This window comes from Oncorhynchus mykiss, chromosome 12 (assembly GCF_057628025.1).
Source record: "Oncorhynchus mykiss isolate SJ-2025 chromosome 12, ASM5762802v1, whole genome shotgun sequence".
Classification (NCBI taxonomy): domain Eukaryota; kingdom Metazoa; phylum Chordata; class Actinopteri; order Salmoniformes; family Salmonidae; genus Oncorhynchus; species Oncorhynchus mykiss.
The window spans coordinates 5953677-5977926 of NC_143033.1; positions in this window are offsets into that span (position 1 = coordinate 5953677).

Here is a 24250-nt window from a genome sequence, read left to right on the forward strand (position 1 = left end):
ACAGTGCGTATCACCGCATAACATGGTGCCTGAACACACTCCTTAAAGCGAGTGCGGGGAGTTGGCTCTGGTCTGCAACCTGGCTCCGCCAACCACCCCATGTGCCACCCCCCCAAAAAAAATCTGGTCTGCCTCTCGTGCTTCCTTCGTGGTCGCAAACCCCGGTGTCGTCGTTGTTCCTCCCTCGCTGCCTCCATCTGCTCCCACGTCCAGGATCACTTACCATCCAAGATATTTATTTTACTATTTTTCTATTTTCCACATTGTAGAATAATACTGAAACATCAAAACTATGAAATAACACATATGGAATCATGTAGTAACCAAAAAAGTGTTAAACAAATCAAAATATATTTTATAGTTGAGATTCTTCAAAGTAGCCACCCTTTGCCTTGATGACAGCTTTGTACACTCTTGGCTAAAACTGTACATCACAGAAGACTGAAATATAACAACACTGTTTGATGTAGAAACACCAGAATTTTTGGCAGAATTATATATATTTTTTGAACTATGAAAAACATTAATGAAGCCACTAGGTCATTTGACTGCAGGAAAAGTCTACCAAAGGATTTTTAAGCCTTGAGACAATTGAGACATGGATTGTGTGCCATTCAGAGGGTGAATGGGCAGGATAAAAATATTGGAGGTCCTATAGGTTCTGGAGGTCCTGGAGGATCTGGAGGTCCTAGAGGTTCTGAAGGTCCTGTGGGTCTCCTGTGGGTGACGCTGGAACACTAGGATGCAGTTTGTTAGACCGTCACTCTGGAGGCCCCTGGATTTGACTAATCTTGGATTTATTGTTTAGTATGGATATTTTCTTTCATTATGTAAATTGTGTATGTTCGTGTTCACAGGGTTACCTTGTAAATTAGACCCGGGTCTCAATGGAGACCAACCCTGCAGAAACACAACATTTAGCATGAAGAACGGATTGATGGCAGGTCGTTTTTATCATCATTTGAACGACCGGCTGCTCCACGTTCGCATGACGAGCAAATAAATGTCCCATAATAAAAGTTATTTCACAGATGATCTAGCAGCGCTATCGTCTACAAACACGAGTCTCTCTCGCCACGAATTATCTCATTATAAATGATCTCTTCTCCACATTGGAGCCCAGGAAACTTGCTTAATGGGAATTGCGAAATGGAATCTCTCATTCATAGCAGTTGAACACATACAAATAGTCATTGATCCGTTGAAAGGTAGCGGTCAAGGTCATTTACAGGACAAATCAGACTGTTGTCACAGCAAATGAAATACAGCATTCATTCATTCATTAATTAATTAATTCATTCATTCATTCATTCATTCTGTCTGTCTGTCTGTCTGTCTGTCTGTCTGTCTGTTTGTCTGTCTGTCTGTCTGTCTGTCTGTCTGTCTGTCTGTCTGTCTGTCTGTCTGTCTGTCTGTCTGTCTGTCTGTCTGTCTGTCTGCCTCTATGCCTACCTGCCTGTGTTCATATGCGAGCGTATGATCTGAATGACCAGAAGACTCACTGCCTGTCATACTGTCAAAACCCTTATGCCCTTCATCGTCAAACTTCCAAAGCAATTAGAGGACCTGCCAGTCAACGTGCCAACGCTCCTCTAGCCATGTTGACCCTGGCTGTCGTTCTGCTCTGCCTAGGTCTGAGTATCTCTGAGCAGTGATTAAAACCCCTAATCTCTCTCCCATCAAAGAAAATGTTTTCCCTGCTCAATCACCAGTGCAGTTACAAGTGTTTGGGATGGTCGATAGAAAGGGATTCAAGTCTGAGGCCAGTGAAAGAATCTGTCAAGAAGTTGGCATATGTCCCACTAGTCTCCCTGGTCCACTAGTCTCCCTGGTCCAAATAGTCTCCCTGGTCCCACTAGTCTCCCTGGTCCCACTAGTCTCCCCGGTCCCCCTGGTCCCCCTGGTCTCCCTGGTCCCACTAGTCGCCCTGGTCCACTAGTCCCCCTGGTCCCACTAGTCTCCCTGGTCCACTAGTCACCCTGGTCCCACTAGTCTCCCTGGTCCCCCTGGTCCACTAGTCTCCCTGGTCCACTAGTCCCCCTGGTCCACTAGTCTCCCTGGTCTCCCTGGTCCACTAGTCCCCCTGGTCCCACTAGTCTCCCTGGTCCCCCTGGTCCACTAGTCTCCCTGACCACTAGTCCCCCTGGTCCACTAGTCTCCCTGGTCCCCCTGGTCTCCATGGTCCACTAGTCCCCCTGGTCCACTAGTCCCCCTGGTCCACTAGTCCCCGTGGTCAACTAGTCTCCCTGGTCCCCCTGGTCTCCCTGGTCCCACTAGTCCCCCTGGTCCACTAGTCCCCCTGGTCCACTAGTCTCCCTGGTCCCCCTGGTCCACTAGTCCCCCTGGTCCCCCTGGTCTCCCTGGCCCCACTAGTCTCCCTGGTCCACTAGTCCACCTGGTCCACTAGTCTCCCTGATCCACTAGTCTCCCTCGTCCCACTAGTCCCCCTGGTCCACTAGTCCCTCTGGTCCACTAGTTCCCCTGGTCCCCCTGGTCCACTAGTCCCCCTGGTCCACTAGTCCCACTAGCATTCTGAATTCTCCTGACATAACTTAACCAACCAAGCCTTCTGATATCTTCTGACAACTTAACCAACCAAGCATTCTGAATTCTTCTGACATAACTTAACCAACCAAGCATTCTGAATTCTTCTGACATAACTTAACCAACCAAGCATTCTGAATTCTCCTGACACAACTTAAACAACCAAGCATTCTGAATTCTCCTGACATAACTGAAACAACCGAGCATTCTGAATTCTCCTGACATAACTGAAACAACCAAGCATTCTGAATTCTCCTGACATAACTTAAACAACCAAGCATTCTGAATTCTCCTGACATAACTTAACCAACCAAGCATTCTGAATTCTCCTGACATAACTTAAACAACCAAGCATTCTGAATTCTCCTGACACAACTGAAACAACCAAGCATTCTGAATTCTCCTGACATAACTTAACCAACCAAGCATTCTGAATTCTCCTGACATAACTTAACCAACCAAGCATTCTGAATTCTCCTGACATAACTGAAACAACCAAGCATTCTGAATTCTCCTGACATAACTGAAACAACCAAGCATTCTGAATTCTCCTGACATAACTGAAACAACCAAGCATTCTGAATTCTCCTGACATAACTTAACCAACCGAGCATTCTGAATTCTCCTGACATAACTTAACCAACCAAGCATTCTGAATTCTCCTGACATAACTGAAACAACCAAGCATTCTGAATTCTCCTGAGATAACTTAAACAACCAAGCATTCTGAATTCTCCTGACATAACTTAAACAACCGAGCATTCTGAATTCTCCTGGTTCATAAGTTTTTTTTTCTTCTGTAAATTGATTTGTAATTTGCACAAGACGTAGAACAAAGACAGATGTGTAGATGTTAAACCCAAACTTTGCCTTTAAAGTGATGTCTTGTTGAAAACGACGGTAGTTGATTTTGTCCCCTTGCCTGTTCTTCTCTTCCCTGAGTGAGTACTGAGGTTTCTTATTGATCAGTTTACCCAGGAGGACTCTTACACAACGGATCAACTCTAACAGTGAATAGAATGGCACAGTGTGTTCTTAAAGCCAATTCACACGTTACACAACACACACACACACACAAATAGGCATTACACAACACATTGTTATCCTTAAGTGGTGCTGTGAGAAAAAAATGAATACACTAGTTCTGCTCTGTATGAAGGGTAGAGGCTATCATTTATATGTTTCACACTTCTGCTATCTCATTTTCAGGGGCATTTTGGGCCACTCCAAGAGCCACTTGTGCGACAGAGTTCTGCGTCATCGTTTGACATTTCCTTCACGTCCTCATTGATTACAACGAGGACAGGCATCCCAACTCCTCCATACAACAGTGACATCCGTGTCATTCTAGAAAGAAGACAAACGCTCCCAAAGTCTTCCAGGAGGCACTGATGGCTAAATTCAATATCTTGGGCTTAATTATGTGTAAAATAAACAATACCTTGTATTTTTCAATCTCAAATAGTTACATGTTACTGCTGCTGTAGGGGAGAACAAGCATGTTGGCTACTTTACCTCCCTCTCTCTCTGTCTCTCTCTCTGCCTTCCTCTCTCACTCCCTCCCTACCTCCTTTCCTCTCTCTCTCTCTCTCTCTCTCCCTCCCTCTCTCCCTCCTTTCCTTTCTCTCTCTCTCCTTCTCTTCCTCCCTCCCTGCCTTCCTCTCTCCCCTCTCTTTCTCCCTCCCTCTCTACCTCCTTTCCTCTCTCTCTTCCTCCCTCCATCCCTCCAGCCCTACCTACTTTCCTCTTCCTCCCTCCATCCCTCCTTCACTGCCTTCCTCTCTCCATCCCTCCCTCTCTTTCTCCCTCCATCCCTTCCTTCCTTCCTCCCTCCATCCCTTTCTTCCTCCCTTCGTTCCTCGCCCCCTCCCTCTCAACCTCCTTTCCTCCCTCCCTTCCTTCCTTCCTTCCTCCCTACCTTCCTCACTACCTCCATTCCTTCCTTCCTTCCTTTCTCCCTCCATCCCTCCATCCCTACCTACTTTCCTCTTTCTCCCTCCATCCCTCCATCCCTCCTTCACTGCCTTCCTCTCTCCATCCCTTCCTCTCTCTCTCCCTCACTCCCTCCCTACCTCCCTCTTTCTCCCTCCCTTTCCATCCTTCGTTCCTTCCTCCCTTCCTATCTTCCTCTCTCCCTCACTCCCTCCCTACCTCCCTCTCTTTCTCCCTCCCTTTCCATCCTTCGTTCTTTCCTCCCTTCCTATCTTCCTCTCTCTCTCCCTCCCTCCCAACCTCCCCCCACCCTTCCTTCCTTCCTTCCATCCTTCCTTCCTTCTTCCCTCACTTCCTTGCTTCCTTCCTCCCTACCTTCCTCACTCCCTCCCTTTCTTCCTTCTTTCCTTCCTTCCTTCCTTCCTTCCTTCCTTCCTTCCTTCCACCCTCCATCCCTCCATCCCTACCTACTTTCCTCTTTCTCCCTCCATCCCTCCTTCACTGCCTTCCTCTCTCCATCCCTTCCTCTCTCTCTCCCTCACTCCCTCCCTACCTCCCTCTTTCTCCCTCCCTTTCCATCCTTCGTTCCTTCCTCCCTTCCTATCTTCCTCTCTCCCTCACTCCCTCCCTACCTCCCTCTCTTTCTCCCTCCCTTTCCATCCTTCGTTCTTTCCTCCCTTCCTATCTTCCTCTCTCCCTCCCTCCCAACCTCCCCCCACCCTTCCTTCCTTCCTTCCATCCTTCCTTCCTTCTTCCCTCACTTCCTTGCTTCCTTCCTCCCTACCTTCCTCACTCCCTCCCTTTCTTCCTTCTTTCCTTCCTTCCTTCCTTCCTTCCTTCCTTCCTTCCTTCCACCCTCCATCCCTCCATCCCTACCTACTTTCCTCTTTCTCCCTCCATCCCTCCCAACCTCCCTCTCTTTCTCCCTCCATCCCTCCTTCACTGCCTTCTTCTCTCCATCCCTTCCTCTCTCTCTCCCTCACTCCCTCCCTACCTCCCTCTCTTTCTCCCTCCCTTTCCATCCTTCCTTCCTTCCTCCCTTCCTCCCTCCCTATCGTCCTCGCTCGCTCCCTCCCAACCTCCCCCATCCTTCCTTTCTTCCTTCCTTCCATCCTTCCTTCCTTCTTTCTTCCCTCCCTCCCTCCCTCCCTCCCTTCCTTCCTTCCTTCCTTCCTTCCTTCCTTCCTTCCTTCCTTCCTTCCTTCCTTCCTTCCTCCATACCTTCCTCACTCCCTCCCTTCTTTCCTTCCTTCTTCCCTCACTTCCTTCCTTCCTTCCTCCCTACCTTCCTTCCTTCCTCCCTACATCCATCCCTCCATCCCTACCTACTTTCCTCTTTTTCCCTCCATCCCTCCTTCACTGCCTTCCTCTCTCAATTTCTCCCTCCCTCTCTCACTTTCTCCCTCCCTCCCTCCCTATCTTCCTTGCTCCCTCCCAAACTCCTTTCCTCCCTCCCTCCCTCCCTTCCTCCCTCCCTCCCTTCCTTCCTTCCTTCTTCGCTCCCTCCCAACCTCCCTCCCTCCCTCCCTTCCTCCCTCACTCACTCACTCACTCACTCACTCACTCACTCACTCACTCCCTTCCTTCCTTCCTTCCTCTCCCCCTCCCTACCTCCTTCCCTCCCTCCCTCCCTCCCTCCCTTTCTCAATCCCTTCCTTCCTTCCTCCCTCCCTCCCTCCTTTCCTCCCCTTTCTCAATCCCTTCCTTCCTTCCTCCCTCCCTCCTTCCTTCCTTCCTTCCTTCCTTCCTTCCTTCCTTCCTTCCTCCCTCCCTCCCAACCTCCTTTCCTCCCTCCCTCCCTTTCTCAATCCCTCCCTTCCTTCCTTCCTTACTTCCTTCCATCCTTCCTCGCTCCCTCCCTCCTTTCCTCCCTTTCTCAATCCCTCCCTTCCTTCCTTCCTTCCTCCCTGCCTTCATCACTCCCCCCTCCCTCCCAACCTCCTTTCCTCCCTCCCTTCCTCGCTTCCTCCCTCCCAACCTCCTTTCCTCCCTCCCTTCCTCGCTCGCTCGCTCCCTCCCTCCCAACCTCCTTTCCCCCCTCCCTTCCTTCCTTCCTTCCTTCTTCCCTACCTTCCTCCATCCCTCCCTTCCTTCCTTCCTTCCTTCCTCCCTCTCTCCCTCCCTCCCTACCTCCTTTCCTCTCTCTCTCGCTCCCTGTGTTATGGTGCGTGAATGAGGACCCAAAAGCGAATTAACAAACAGAGTACTTTAATGACGAACATACGTGGGCTCAGATGGACAGGTAGATTCCGACAGGACAGGACAAGGTTGCAGCACACACGATGATAGTCTGGTTCAGGCATGAGACACATAAACAAACAAACAAGAATCCGACAAGGACAGGAGCAGAAACAGAGACAGATATAGGGACCTAATCAGAGGGAAAAAGGGAACAGGTGGGGAACGGGGTGAATGGGTAATTAGGAGGAGACAAGGCACAGCTGGGGAAAAGAGGGGGAGAAAAGGTAACATAACAACGACCAGCAGAGGGAGACAGGGTGAAGGGAAAGGACAGAGACAAGACAACATGACAGTACCCCCCCACTCACCGAGCGCCTCCTGGCGCACTCGAGGAGGAAGCCTGGTGGCAACGGAGGAAATCATCGATCAGCGCACGGTCCAGCACGTCCCGAGAGGGAACCCAACTCCTCTCCTCAGGACCGTACCCCTCCCAATCTACTAGGTACTGATGACCACGGCCCCGAGGACGCATGTCCAAAATCCTACGGACCCTGTAGATGGGTGCGCCCTCGACAAGGATGGGGGGGGGGGGGGGAAGACGAGCGGGGGCGCGAAGAACGGGCTTGACACAGGAGACATGGAAGACCGGGTGGACGCGACGAAGATATCGCGGCAGAAGAAGTCGCACTGCGACAGGGTTAATGATTTGAGAGATACGGAATGGACCAATGAACCGCGGGGTCAACTTGCGAGAAGCCGTCTTAAGGGGAAGGTTCTGAGTGGAGAGCCAAACTCTCTGACCGCGACAATATCTAGGGCTCTTCGTTCTACGCTTATTAGCAGCTCTCACAGTCTGCGCCCTATAACGGCAAAGTGCAGACCTGACCCTCTTCCAGGTGCGCTCGCAACGTTGGACAAAAGCCTGAGCGGAGGGGACGCTGGACTCGGCGAACTGAGATGAGAACAACGGAGGCTGGTACCCGAGGCTACTCTGAAAAGGAGATAGCCCGGTCGCAGACGAAGGAAGCGAGTTGTGGGCGTATTCTGCCCAGGGGAGCTGTTCTGACCAAGACGCAGGGTTGCGAAAAGAAAGACTGCGTAAGATGCGACCAATAGTCTGATTGGCCCGTTCTGCTTGACCGTTAGACTGGGGGTGAAAGCCGGAAGAGAGACTGACGGAAGCCCCAATCAAACGGCAAAACTCCCTCCAAAATTGAGACGTGAATTGCGGACCTCTGTCCGAAACGACGTCTGACGGAAGGCCATGAATTCTGAAAACATTCTCGATGATGATTTGTGCCGTCTCTTTAGCAGAAGGAAGCTTAGCAAGGGGAATGAAATGAGCCGCCTTAGAGAACCTATCGACAACCGTAAGAATAACAGTCTTCCCCGCTGACGAAGGCAGTCCGGTGACAAAATCTAAGGCGATGTGAGACCACGGTCGAGAGGGAATAGGAAGCGGCCTGAGACGGCCGGCAGGAGGAGAGTTACCGGACTTAGTCTGCGCGCAGACCGAACAAGCAGCCACGAAACGACGCGTGTCATGCTCCCGGGTGGGCCACCAGAAACGCTGGCGAATGGAAGCAAGCGTACCCCGAACGCCAGGGTGACCGGCTAACTTGGCAGAGTGAGCCCACTGAAGAACGGCCAGACGAGTAGGAACGGGAACGAAAAGAAGGTTCCTAGGACAAGCGCGCGGCGACGGAGTTTGAGTGAGTGCTTGCTTTACCTGCCTCTCAATTCCCCAGACAGTCAACCCGACAACACGCCCCTCAGGGAGAATCCCCTCGGGGTCAGTGGAGGCTACTGAAGAACTGAAGAGACGAGACAAAGCATCAGGCTTGGTGTTCTTAGAGCCCGGACGATAAGAAATCACGAACTCGAAACGAGCGAAAAACAGCGCCCAACGCGCCTGACGCGCATTAAGTCGTTTGGCAGAACGGATGTACTCAAGGTTCCTATGGTCAGTCCAAACGACAAAAGGAACGGTCGCCCCCTCCAACCACTGTCGCCATTCGCCTAGGGCTAACCGGATGGCGAGCAGTTCGCGGTTACCCACATCATAGTTACGTTCCGACGGCGACAGGCGATGAGAAAAATACGCGCATGGGTGGACCTTGTCGTCAGAGAGGGAGCGCTGAGAAAGGATGGCTCCCACTCCCACCTCTGACGCGTCAACCTCGACAACGAACTGTCTAGAGACGTCAGGTGTAACAAGGATAGGAGCGGATGTAAAACGATTCTTGAGGAGATCAAAAGCTCCCTGGGCGGAAACGGACCACTTAAAGCACGTCTTGACAGAAGTAAGGGCTGTGAGAGGAGCTGCCACCTGACCGAAATTACGGATGAAACGACGATAGAAGTTCGCGAAGCCGAGAAAGCGCTGCAGCTCGACACGTGACTTAGGGACGGGCCAATCAGTGACAGCTTGGACCTTAGCGGGATCCATCTTAATGCCTTCAGCGGAAATAACAGAACCGAGAAATGTGACGGAGGAGGCATGAAAAGTGCACTTCTCAGCCTTCACGAAAAGACAATTCTCTAAAAGGCGCTGGAGGACACGTCGAACGTGCTGAACATGAATCTGGAGTGACGGTGAAAAAATCAGGATATCGTCAAGGTAAACGAAAACAAAGATGTTCAGCATGTCTCTCAGGACATCATTGACTAATGCCTGAAAGACAGCTGGAGCGTTAGCGAGGCCGAAAGGAAGAACCCGGTATTCAAAGTGCCCTAACGGAGTGTTAAACGCCGTCTTCCACTCGTCCCCCTCCCTGATGCGCACGAGATGGTAAGCGTTACGAAGGTCCAACTTAGTGAAAAACCTGGCTCCCTGCAGGATCTCGAAGGCTGAAGACATAAGAGGAAGCGGATAACGATTCTTCACTGTTATGTCATTCAGCCCTCGATAATCTATGCAGGGGCGCAGAGACCCGTCCTTCTTCTTGACAAAAAAAAACCCCGCTCCGGCGGGAGAGGAGGAGGGGACTATGGTACCGGCGTCAAGAGCTACAGACAAATAATCTTCGAGAGCCTTACGTTCGGGAGCCGACAGAGAGTATAGTCTACCCCGGGGGGGGGTGGTTCCCGGAAGGAGATCAATACTACAATCATACGACCGGTGTGGAGGAAGAGAGGTGGCCCTGGACCGACTGAACACCGTGCGCAGATCGTGATATTCCTCCGGCACCCCTGTCAAATCACCAGGCTCCTCCTGTGAAGAAGAGACAGAGGAAACAGGAGGGATAGCAGACATTAAACATTTCACATGACAAGAGACGTTCCAGGAGAGGATAGAATTACTAGACCAATTAATGGAAGGATTATGACAAACTAGCCAGGGATGGCCCAAAACAACAGGTGTAAAAGGTGAACGAAAAATTAAAAAAGAAATGGTTTCACTATGATTACCAGAAACAGTGAGGGTTAAAGGTAGCGTCTCACGCTGAATCCTGGGGAGAGGACTACCATCCAGGGCGAACAAGGCCGTGGGCTCCTTTAACTGTCTGAGAGGAATGTCATGTTCCCGAGCCCAGGTCTCGTCCATAAAACAGCCCTCCGCCCCAGAGTCTATTAAGGCACTGCAGGAAGCTGACGAACCGGTCCAGCGTAGATGGACCGACAAGGTAGTGCAGGATCTTGAAGGAGAGACAGGAGTAGTAGCGCTCACCAGTAGCCCTCCGCTTACTGACGAGCTCTGGCCTTTTACTGGACATGAAGTGGCAAAATGACCAGCGGAACCGCAATAGAGACAGAGGCGGTTGGTGATTCTCCGTTCCCTCTCCTTAGTCGAGATGCGGATACCTCCCAGCTGCATGGGCTCAGCACCCGAGCCGGCAGAGGAAGATGGTAGTGATGCGGAGAGGGAGGCGACGGAGAGCGCGAGCTCCTTTCCACGAGCTCGGTGACGAAGATCAACCCGTCGCTCAATGCGAATAGCGAGTTCAATCAAGGAATCCACGCTGGAAGGAACCTCCCGGGAGAGAATCTCATCCTTTACCTCTGCGCGGAAACCCTCCAGAAGACGAGCGAGCAAGGCCGGCTCGTTCCAGCCACTGGAGACAGCAAGGGTGCGAAACTCAATAGAGTAGTCTGTTATGGATCGATTGCCTTGACATAGGGAAGACAGGGCCCTGGAAGCCTCCTCCCCAAAAACAGATCGATCAAAAACCCGTATCATCTCCTCCTTAAAGTCTTGATACTGGTTAATACACTCAGCCCTTGCCTCCCAGATTGCCGTGCCCCACTCACGAGCCCGTCCAATAAGGAGAGATATGACGTAGGCGACACGAGCAGTGCTCCTGGAGTAAGTGTTGGGCTGGAGAGAAAACACAATATCACACTGGGTGAGGAACGAGCGGCATTCAGTGGGCTCCCCAGAGTAACACGGCGGGTTATTGATTCTGGGCTCCGGAGATTCGAAAGCCCTGGAAGTGGCCGGTGGATCGAGGCGGAGATGGTGAACCTGTTCTGTGAGGTTGGAGACTTGGGTGGCCAGGGTCTCAACGGCATGTCGAGCAGCAGACAATTCCTGCTTGTGTCTGCCTAGCATCGCTCCCTGGATCTCGACGGCTGAGTGGAGAGGGTCCGAAGTCGCTGGGTCCATTCTTGGTCGGATTCTTCTGTTATGGTGCGTGAATGAGGACCCAAAAGCGAATTAACAAACAGAGTACTTTAATGACGAACATACGTGGGCTCAGATGGACAGGTAGATTCCGACAGGACAGGACAAGGTTGCAGCACACACGATGATAGTCTGGTTCAGGCATGAGACACATAAACAAACAAACAAGAATCCGACAAGGACAGGAGCAGAAACAGAGACAGATATAGGGACCTAATCAGAGGGAAAAAGGGAACAGGTGGGGAACGGGGTGAATGGGTAATTAGGAGGAGACAAGGCACAGCTGGGGAAAAGAGGGGGAGAAAAGGTAACATAACAACGACCAGCAGAGGGAGACAGGGTGAAGGGAAAGGACAGAGACAAGACAACATGACACCCTGCCTTTCTCTCTCCCCCTCTCTCACCATCCCTCCCCCTACATTCAACAACCTGCCTGTCCCTAATGCTGGATCAATCAGCCTTAATGGAGAGATTTGCTGATCAGTAGAAAGCAAAAGATAGAGGGAGGAGGAGGAGGAGGGTAAGAGATGTGAGTATTGACTAATGAGAACAAAGGAGAGATGAAGAGGGGTGGAGAGGAGGTCTCTTGTTTGGCTGAGTCACAGACTGTGTCCCAAATGTCAACCTTTTCAATAGATCCCGCAAGGCTCTGGTCAAAGTAGTGTACTATGTAGGAATAAAATGTACCCAATCAGCCTCTGCCACCCTCGTTTGAATGTCATTACCAGTCACCGCACCACGACCTGCTCTCTACATTATCCTCATAACATCAGTTATGACGACCCGCTGTCTACATTACCCTCATAACATCAGTTATGACGACCCGCTCTCTACATTATCCTCATAACATCAGTTATGACGACCCGCTCTCTGCATTATCCTCATAACATCAGTTATGACGACCTGCTGTCTACATTACCCTCATAACATCAGTTATGACGACCCGCTCTCTGCATTATCCTCACAACATTAGTTATGACGACCTGCTCTCTACATTATCCTCATAACATCAGTTATGACAACCCGCTCTCTACATTATCCTCATAACATCAGTTATGACAAACTGCTATCTACATTATCCTCACAACATCAGTTATGACAAACTGCTATCTACATTATCCTCATAACATCAGTTATGACAACCTGATAACTACATTATCCTCACAACATTAGTTATGACGACCTGCTCTCTACATTATCCTCATAACATCAGTTATGACGACCTGCTATCTACATTATCCTCATAACATCAGTTATGACAACCTGCTCTCTACATTATCATCATAGCATCAGTTATGACGACCTGCTATCTACATTATCCTCATAACATCAGTTATGACAACCTGCTATCTACATTATCCTCATAACATCAGTCGGCAAACTTAAGAAGACTGTCCTCTGGTCTTCTGAGAGAGAGACCGAGAGAGAGAGGAGAGAGAGAGAGACAGAGACAGAGCGAGAGAGAGAGAGGAGAGAGAGAGAGAGAGAGAGAGAGAGAGAGAGAGAGAGAGAGAGAGAGAGAGAGAGAGAGAGAGAGAGAGAGAGAGAGATAGATAGTTGATGTGTCTGAGTAAGGGCTGAGGACTGGCGTAGTGGTGCCAACCTGACCCCCGTGTTAATGACTATGTGAACCCCATGCATTATGAAGTGTTGTCACGTCCTGTGGACCTCAACCTCCACTGATGACTGTGCCCTTTTCAGCTGTCTGGGGCTGCTTCAACTGCTTCTGCCTGCTACACAACACTGGGAAAGCCAACGGTCATGGCTAATGTCCCAAATGCCTTCCTATTCCCTTTATAGTGCCATAGAGCTTGGGTCAAAAGTGATGCACTATATAGGGAATAGGGTGTCATTTGGAGCGCAGCCTAAGAGACTCATTCCCCTCGCACACGACTGTCAGTAATGTTCTAAATGCTGACATTTACACTGTAGCGTGTTCCGTTATTAACTAAGGCCTTGGTCACTGTAGCGTGTTCCGTTATTAACTAAGGCCTTGGTCACTGTAGCGTGTTCCGTTATTAACTAAGGCCTTGGTCACTGTAGCGTGTTCCGTTATTAACTAAGGCCTTGGTCACTGTAGCGTGTTCCGTTATTAACTAAGGCCTTGCTCACTGTAGCGTGTTCCGTTATTAACTAAGGCCTTGCTCACTGTAGCGTGTTCCGTTATTAACTAAGGCCTTGCTCACTGTAGCGTGTTCCGTTATTAACTAAGGCCTTGGTCACTGTAGCGTGTTCCGTTATTAACTAAGGCTAAAGGTTTCTCTTCTCAACAGTAGTTAGTGCTCTCTCCCCTGTACTCTCCCTTTAATCACTATAGTGTTGACACGTACTGTCAGTGTATACTGTCAACACAGAGAGCTGTGTGGTATGCAAAATAGAATAGAATAGAACAGATTAAAATAGATTAGAATAGAATAGTTTAGATAAGAATAGAATAGAATAGAATAGAATAGAATAGATTCGATTCGATTCGAATAGAACAGATTAGAATAGAATAGATTCGAATAGAATAGATTAGAATAGAATAGAATAGAATATAATAGAATAGATTCGATTCGATTCGAATAGAACAGATTAGAATAGAATAGATTCGAATAGAATAGATTAGAATAGAATAGAACAGATTAGAATAGATTAGAATAGAATACAGTAGATTAGAATAGAATAGATTCGATTAGAATAGAATAGATTAGAATAGAATAGAATAGAATAGATTAGAATATAATTCACTAGATTAGAATAGAATAGAATAGAATAGATTCGATTAGAATAGAATAGAATATAATACAGTAGATTAGAATAGATTAGAATATAATAGAATAGATTAGAATAGAATTAACTAGATTAGAATAGAAAATAATAGATTTGAATAGATTAGAATAGAACAGCTTTATTGTCCCTGTGTGGGAACGTCTTGTTTGGAGTGGTTTTAAACAAGTCTCCACTTGTTCCGTACAGCATCAATACAAACAGAGCTTTATGTGTGATATCTAACTGGAACAACGGTGATAATTATATTTATGTGTGATATCTAACTGGAACAACGGTGATAATTATATTTATGTGTGATATCTAACTGGAACAACGGTGATAATTATATTTATGTGTGATATCTAACTGGAACAACGGTGATAATTATATTTAGGTGTGATATCTAACTGGAACAACGGTGATAATTATATTTAGTTGTGATATCTAACTGGAACAACGGTGATAATTATATTTAGGTGTGATATCAAAGTGGAACAACAGTGATAATTATATTTAGGTGTGATATCAAAGTGGAACAACAGTGATAATTATATTTAGGTGTGATATCAAAGTGGAACAACAGTTAGAATTACATTTTTGCATTATATCAAAGTGGGGAAAAAAGAGTCATAATGATACGTTTCTGTAACCCTTTCCTCCACTTTAAGCCTTCCTAAAGGTTACGCATCCTAGGTTAGTCCTTAGTTGTCTCCTTCCCCTGTGCTCTTTCTCCCTTTAATCAGATGGTATTGATGTACCGTGTACCAGAACCAACATTATTTGGTTTTGCTGTATATTGTCAATACAGAAAGAGTGTTTAATCAAACTTGAACAACAGTTAAATATATCCTTTCTTTCCTTTCCTTTCCTTTCCTTTTAGAACTCTAGACAGCTTCCTCCCCTCAGAACGGAGTAGAACAGAACCCTAGACAGCTCCCTCCCCTCAGAACGGAGTAGAACAGAACCCTAGACAGCTCCCTGCCCTCAGAACGGAGCAGAACAGAACCCTGGACAGCTCCCTCCCCTCAGAACGGAGTAGAACAGAACCCTAGACAGCTCCCTCCCATCAGAAAGGAACATAACAGAACCTTGGACAGCTCCCTCCCATCAGAAAGGAGCAGAACAGAACCCTGGACAGCTCCCTCCCATCAGAAAGGAGCAGAACAGAACCCTGGACAGCTCCCTCCCATCAGAAAGGAGCAGAACAGAACCCTGGACAGCTCCCTCCCATCAGAAAGGAACAGAACCCTGGACAGATCCCTCCCATCAGAAAGGAGCTGAACAGAACCCTGGACAGCTCCCTCCCTGCAGAAAGGAGCAGAACAGAAACCCTGGACAGCTCCCTCCCATCAGAAAGGAGCAGAACCGAACCCTGGATAGCTCCCTCCCATCAGAACGGAGGAGAACAGAACCCTGGACAGCTCCCTCCCATCAGAACGGAGGAGAACAGACCCCTGGACAGCTCCTTCCCATCAGAACGGAGGAGAACAGAACCCTGGACAGCTCCTTCCCATCAGAACGGAGGAGAACAGACCCCTGGACAGCTCCTTCCCATCAGAACGGAGGAGAACAGAACCCTGGACAGCTCCTTCCCATCAGAACAGAGGAGAACAGACCCCTGGACAGCTCCCTCCTTTAAAAAGGAACAGAAAACAGCCTTTTCCCCAGATATGACTGGGTTTGACTGAACAATCTTCTCTTCCCCAGATATGACTGGGTTTGACTGAACAGTCTTCTCTTCCCCAGATATGACTGGGTTTGACTGAACAGTCTTCTCTTCCCCAGATATGACTGGGTTTGACTGAACAGTCTTCTCTTCCCCAGATATGACTGGGTTTGACTGAACAGTCTTCTCTTCCCCAGATATTACTGGGTTTGACTGAACAGTCAAAGCGTAGCATTTTGGTGATTTTGGTCCCTAATAAACTGTCTGAGTGTAAACTGAGTACAGTGGCTAGTGAAAGTATTCACCCCCTTGGCATTTTTCGTATTTTGTTGTCTCACAACCTGGAATTAAAATGAATTTTGGGGGGAGGGGTTGTATCATTTGATTCACTCAACATACCCACCACTTTGAAGGTGCAAAATATTTTGTATTGTGAAACAAAACTTGAGTGTGCATAACTATTCACCCCCCAAAGTCAAAACTCTGTAGACCCACTTTTTGCAGCAATTACAGCTGCAAGTCTCTTGGGTTATGTCTCTATAAGCTTGGCACATCTAGCCACTGGGATTTTTGCCCATTCTTCAAGGCAAAACTGCTCCAGCTCCTTCAAGTTGGATGGGTTCCCCTGGTGTACAGCAATCTTTAAGTCATACCACAGATTCTCAATTGGATTGAGGTCTGGGCTTTGACTAGGCCATTCCAAGACATTTAAATGTCTACCCTTAAACCACTTGAGTGTTGCTTTAGCAGTATGCTTAGGGTCATTGTTCTGCTGGAAGGTGAACCTCCGTCCCGGTCTCAAATCTCTGGAAGACTGAAACAGGTTTCCTTCATGAATTTTCCTGTATGTAGCACCATCCACCATTCCTTCAATTCTGACCAGTTTCCCACTCCCTGCTGATGAAAAACAGCCCCACAGCATGATGCTGCCACAACTATGCTTCACTGGTGTTCTCAGGGTGATGAGAGGTGTTGGGTTTGCGTCAGACATAGCGATTATCTTGATGGCAAAAAGCTTAAATTTAGAGTACCTTCTTCCATATTTTTGGGGAGTCTCCCACATGCCTTTTGGTGAAAATTTTAAGCAATGGCTTGGAGCTTTTCAGCTCTTTTCAGAGTTATATTTGGTCTCTTTGTTGCCTCTCTGATTAATGCCTTCCTTGCCTGGTCCGTGAGTTTTGGTGGGCGGCACTCTCCTGGCAGGTTTGTTGTTGTGCCATATTCTTTCAATTTTTTAATAGTGGATTTAATGGTGTTAAAGTTTTGGATATATTTTTATAACCCAACCCTGATCTGTACTTCTCCCCAACTTTGTCCCTGACCTGTTTGGAGGGCTCCTTGGTCTTCATGGTGTCGCTTGCTTGGCGGTGCCCCTTGCTTCGTGGTGTTGCAGACTCTGGGCCCTGTCAGAACAGGTGTCTATATACTGAGATCATGTGACAGATCATGTGACACTTATATTGCACACAGGTGGACTTTATTTAACTAATTATGTGACTTCTGAAGGTAATTCGTTGCACCAGATCTTATTTAGGGGCTTCATAACAAAGGGGGTGAATACCTACAGTGGGGAGAACAAGTATTTGTTACACTGCCGATTTTGCTGGTTTTCCTACTTACAAAGCATGGAACAGTTGAAGTGTACCTATGATAACAATTACAGACAGGTCTGACAAAATCTAAAACAAAAATCCCGAAAATCACATTGTATGATTTTTAAGTAATTAATTTGCATTTTATTGCATGACATAAGTATTTGATCACCTACCAACCAGTAAGAATTACGGCTCTCACAGACCTGTTCGTTTTTCTTTAAGAAGCCCTCCTGTTCTCCACTCATTACCTGTATTAACTGCACCTGTTTGAACTCGTTACCTGTATAAAAGACGCCTGTCCACACACTCAATCAAACAGACTCCAACCTCTCCACAATGGCGAAGACCAGAGAGCTGTGTAACGACATCAGGGATAAAATTGTAGACCTGCACAAGGCTGGGATGGGCTACAGGACAATAGGCAAGCAGCTTGGTGAGAAGGCAACAACTGTTGGCGCAATTATTAGAAATGGGAAGAAGTTCAAGATGACGGTCAATCATCCTCGGTCTGGGGCTCCATGCAAGATCTCACCTTGTGGGGCATCAATGATCATGAGGAAGGTGAGGAATCAGCCCAGAACTACACGGCAGGATCTGGTCAATAACCTGAAGAGAGCTGGGACCACAGTCTCAAAGAAAACCATTAGTAACACACTACGCCGTCATGGATTAAAATCCTGCAGCGCACGCAAGGTCCCCCCGCTCAAGCCAGTGCATGTCCAGGCCTGTCTGAAGTTTGCCAATGACCATCTGGATGATCCAGAGGAGGAATGGGAGAAGGTCATGTGGTCTGATGAGACAAAAATAGAGCTTTTTGGTCTAAACTCCACTCGCCGTGTTTGGAGGAGGAAGAAGGATGAGTGCAACCCTAAGAACACCATCCTAACCGTGAAGCATGGAGGTGGAAACATTATTCTTTGGGGGATGCTTTTCTACAAAGGGGACAGGACGACTGAACCGTATTGAGGGGAGGATGGATGGGGCCATGTATCACGAGATCTTGACCAACAACCTCCTTCCCTCAGTAAGAACATTGAAGATGGGTCGTGGCTGGGTCTTCCAGCATGACAACGACCCGAAACACACAGCCAGGGCAACTAAGGAGTGGCTCTGTAAGAAGCATCTCAAGGTCCTGGAGTGACTTAGCCAGTCTCCAGACCTGAACGTAATAGAAAATCTTTGGAGGGAGCTGAAAGTCCATATTGCCCAGCGACAGCGCCGAAACCTGAAGGATCTGGAGAAGGTCTGTATGGAGGAGTGGGCCAAAATCCCTGCTGCAGTGTGTGAAAACCTGGTCAAGAACAACAGGAAACATATGACCTCTGTAATTGCAAACAAAGGTTTCTGTACCAAATATTAAGTTCTGCTTTTCTGATGTATCAAATACTTATGCAAATTAATTACTTAAAAATCATACAATGTGATTTTCTGGATTTTTGTTTTAGATTCCGTCTCTCACAGTTGAAGTGTACCTATGATAAAAAAAATTACAGACCTCTACATGCTTTGTAAGTAGGAGAACCTGCAAAATCTGCAGTGTATCAAATACTTGTTCTCCCCACTGTATACACGCACCACTTTTCTGCTCCATTTTATTTTACATTATTTTAAACAAGTAATTTTTTAAATTTCACTTCACCAATTTGGCCTCTTTTGTCCATGTCCATTACATGAAATGAAAATAAAAATATATTTAAATTACAGGTTGTAATGCAACAAAATAGGAAAAACGCCAAGGGGGATGAATACTTTTGCAAGGCTCTGTATATATTTTGTGCTACAGTAGTACACCCATCCATGTCACAGTTACAATAAGCAAAACAGACAGTCAGAGTGCTGTGGAGGGGAAACTGTTGCCTTCCGCTTATGACTCACACTTCACACAAAATGCCTTCTCTCTCTCTCTCTCTCCCTCTCGTTCTCCCCCTCCCTCCCCCCCTCTCTCTCTCTCTCTCTCTCTCTCTCTCTCTCTCTCTCTCTCTCTCTCTCTCTCTCTCTCTCTCTCTCTCTCTCTCTCTCTCTCTCTCTCTCTCTCTCTCTCTCTCTCTCTCTCTCTCTCCCCCTCCCTCTCTCTGTCTCCCCTCCCTCTCTCTCTCTCTCTCTCCCTCTCCCTCTCGCTCTCTCTCCCTCCCTCCCTCCCTCTACTGTATATAGCCAGGCTATATACAGTAGAGAAGCTATATACAGTAGAGAGGTTATATACAGTATTTAGGCTATATACAGTAGAGAAGCTATATACAGTAGAGAGGTATATAGCCTGTCTACTGTATATAACCTCTCTACTGTATATAGCCTCTCTACTGTATATAACCTCTCTACTGTATATAGTCTCTCTACTGTATATAGCTTCTCTACTGTAATAAGCCTGTCTACTGTATATAGCTTGTCTACTGTATATAGCCTCTCTACTGTATATAACGTATCTACTGTATATAGCCTCTCTACTGTATATAGCCTCTCTACTGTATATAACCTCTACTGTATGTAGCCTCTCTACTGTATATAGTCTCTCTACTGTATATAGCTTCTCTACTGTAATAAGCCTGTCTACGGTATATAGCTTGTCTACTGTATATAACCTCTCTACTGTATATAGCCTCTACTGTATATAGCCTCTCTACTGTATATAACCTCTACTGTATGTAGCCTCTCTACTGTATATAGCCTGTCTACTGTATATAGCCTGTCTACTGTATATAGCCTGTCTACTGTATATAGCCTCTCTACTGTATATAACCTCTCTACTCTATATAGCCTCTCTACTGTATATAGCCTCTCTACTGTATATAACCTCTACTGTATGTAGCCTCTCTACTGTATATAGCCTCTCTACTGTATATAACCTCTCTACTGTATATAGCCTCTCTACTGTATATAGCCTCTCTACTGTATATAGCCTCTCTACTCTATATAGCCTCTCTGCTGTATATAGCCTCTCTACTGTATACAGCCTGTCTACTGTATATAGCCTGTCTACTGTATATAGCCTCTCTACTGTATATAGCCTAAATACTGTATATAGCCTCTCTACTGTATATAGCCTAACAACTGTATATAGCCTGTCTACTGTATATAGCCTCTCTACTGTATATAACCTCTCTACTGTATGTAGCCTCTCTACTGTATATAGCCTCTCTGCTGTATATAGCCTCTCTACTGTATACAGCCTGTCTACTGTATATAGCCTGTCTACTGTATATAGCCTCTCTACTGTATATAGCCTAACTACTGTATATAGCCTCTCTACTGTATATAGCCTCTCTACTGTATATAACCTCTCTACTGTAAGTAACCTCTCTACTGTAAGTAACCTCTCTACTGTATATAGCCTAACTACTGTATATAGCCTAACTACTGTATATAGCCTCTCTACTGTATATAACCTGTCTTTTTACTGTTGTTTTATTTCTTTACTTACCTATTGTTCACCTAATACCTTTTTTGCACTATTGGTTAGAGCCTGTAAGTTAGCATTTCACTGTAAGGTCTACACCGGTTGTATTCAGCGCACGTGACAGATAAACTTTGATTTGATTGGATTAGACTTGTCTAGTTAAATAAAGTAGTAGTGTGCTACATAGGGAATCAGGTGCCATTTGGGATACAACCTGTGTGTCACAGAGCACGGAGTGTTAGTATCAAGAGTCCCTCTCTTCTCTTTTTCTACCTTGTCCCCAGGGGCTGGCTCCTTAATTGGGAATCAAAGCCAAAGAGGTTGGGCTGCTGTCAGTGGAACTGCACGCTCCCTCACTACAGAGAATCACTGTTCTGGGTCCCCAATGGAACCCTATTCCCTATATAGTGCACTACTTTAGACCAGTGTCCATAGTAGTGCATTACATAGGCAATAAGGTGCTATTTGGGACTGTGGTTCTCTGTAGTTGGACACATACAAATCAAATCAAATCAAATGTTATTTGTCACATGGTTGGTAAACAACAAGTGTAGACTAAGAGAGAAATGCTTAACTTACATAACATTACCACTACAGAGAAAGAACCCGAGCTGGGAGTCATGCACCACAATTAGCCTCTCTCCTTATCCCAGGCTGGGGCTCCTACTGCTGGCCTCGCAACAGATAACAAGAGCATCTTGATTGGGAGTTCTGGGGATTCTTTCTTCCCACGGTTTAATTTACTGTTATTTACACGATGGATGGAGGATGGACCTCTACTTATGAGCTGAGGAAATGGTGGTTTAAGAAGCCAGGGTTGAATTCCCATTCTAATTCTAAATTAAGTTGGTCACGGAAGGACATTTTCAAAGAGGAAAAGAAGAGATATCTTTTTTTTTCCCTACCACTCAGTGCTACCACTCGATTCTACCACTTGATGGTACCACTAGGTGCTACCACTCGATTCTACCTCTTGATGCTACCTCTTGATGGTACCACTTGATGCTACCACTTGATGGTACCACTAGGTGCTACCACTCGATTCTACCTCTTGATGCTACCTCTTGATGGTACCACTTGATGCTACCACTTGATGCTACCACTAGGTGCTACCACTCGATTCTACCACTTGGAGCTACCACTTGATTCTACCTCTTGATGCTACCTCTTGATGGTACCACTTGATGCTACCACTTGATGCTACCACTCGGTGCTACCGCTCAATTCTACCACTTGATGCTACCACTCGATTCTACCACTTGATGGTACCACTCAGTGCTACCACTCGATTCTACCACTTGGTGCTACCACTTGATGCTACCACTCGGTGCTACCACTCGATTCTACCACTCGGTGCTACCACTCGATGCTACCACTCGGTGCTACGACTTGATGCTACCACTCGATGCTACCACTCGGTGCTACCACTCGATGCTACCTCTCGATGCTACCACTCGATGCTACCACTCAGTGCTACCACTCGGTGCTACCTCTTGATGCTACCACTTGATGCTACCACTTGATTCTACCACTCGATGCTACCGCTCGATTCTACCACTTGATGCTACCACTCGATTCTACCACTTGATGGTACCACTCGGTGCTACCACTCGATTCTACCACTCGGTGCTACCACTCGATTCTACCACTTGATGCTACCACTTGGAGGTCCACTTGATTCTACCACTGGATGCTACCACTTGGTGCTACCACTCGATGCTACCACTCGATGCTACCACTCGGTGCTACCACTCGGTGCTACCACTCGATGCTACCTCTCGATGCTACCACTCAATGCTACCACTCGATTCTACCACTCGGTGCTACCACTCGGTGCTACCACTCGGTGCTACCACTCGATGCTACCTCTCGATGCTACCACTCGATGCTACCACTCGATTCTACCACTCGGTGCTACCACTCGGTGCTACCACTCGATTCTACCACTCGGTGCTACCACTCGATGCTACCACTCGATGCTACCACTCGGTGCTACCACTTGATGCTACCACTTGATGCTACCACTTGGAGCCACCACTTGATGCTACCACTTGATGCTACCACTTGATTGTACCACTCGGTGCTACCACTTGATGCTATCACTTGATGCTACCACTCGATGCTACCACTTGATTCTACCACCCGATGCTACCACTCAGTGCTACCACCCGGTGCTACCACTCGGTGCTACCACTTGATACTACCACTTGGTGCTACCACTTCAAGTTAGGATAGCCAGTGGGATACATCAAGGGCAATCTAATTTCTAACACGGTTCTAACCCCTGAACAAGGCAGTTAACCCACTGTTCCTAGGCCATTATTGTAAATAAGAATGTGTTATGAACTGACGTGCCTAGTTCAATAAATGTTAAATCAAATAAAAAATAAACAGTAGCCTTATAAGTTACTTCCTTTTTATTTTGTTGTTAAAAAAATAATAATTGGGGGGGGGGGGGGGGGGGGAGCTGAATCTACTAATTTGAAGAGGTGTCCACATATTTTTGTATATATAGTGTATTATTTGAGCCTGGCATCCCTTGGTATGCATGAATACACACCACCGTGTAGGCTGAATGTCATTACACTGTTGGTGTTTTAATAGATGACCCTTTCCTTTCAAATGGCACGTGTCAGTTCAGATAGCGGACTCATCTTGGAGTACACAAACGTGTTCCTAGGTAACTGATTTAACCTCATTTCTCTGAAGGGATGTGTTTAACCAATCAGATTTCTTAAAAAAAAAACATTATGACTGGTTGTGTTTAAGACACATTAAAAGGTGTTTAACATGTTTACAGTTAAATGATATGTCTCTACTGTAAATCACATAAAACACTTGTCTGTACACATCCCCATCAATATAACAGTAAAATGTGCTGATGTATGCTAATTTATGTAGATGCCTTAAGAACGTAGCCACACCCCTTGACTTTTTCCATATGTTGTTGTGTTACAGCATGAATTTAAAATGGATTACATTTAGATTTGTTTTTGTTTTGCTTTGTTACTGGCCTAAACACCCCATAATGTCAAAGTGGAATTATGTTTGTTATTTTTCAACATTTTTTACAAATTCATTAAAAAAAAAAAAATGTAAAGCAGAAAAATGGCCTTGAGTCAATAAGTATTCAACCCCCTTTGTTTATGGTAAGGAGCCTAAATAAGTTCAGGAGTAAAAATGTGCTTTTAAACAAGTCACATAATAATGGCTGTGATAGGAGAGAACTGAGGATGGATCAACAACATTGCAGTTACTCCACAATACTAACCTAAATGACAGAGTGAAAAGAAGGAAGCCTATACAGAATACTAATATTCCAAAACAAGCATCCTGTTTGCAACAAGGCACTAAAGTAATACTGCAAAAAATGAGGGAGCGCAATTCACTTTTTGTCCTGAATACCAAGTGTTATGTTTGGGGCAAATCCAACACAACACATCACTGAGTACCACTCTTCATGTATCCAGGCATAGTGGTAGATGTAATCCTTAAGAACTGAGGAGTTTTTAGGATAAAAAAGAAATGGAATGGAGCCAAGCGCAGGCAAAGTCCTAGAGGAA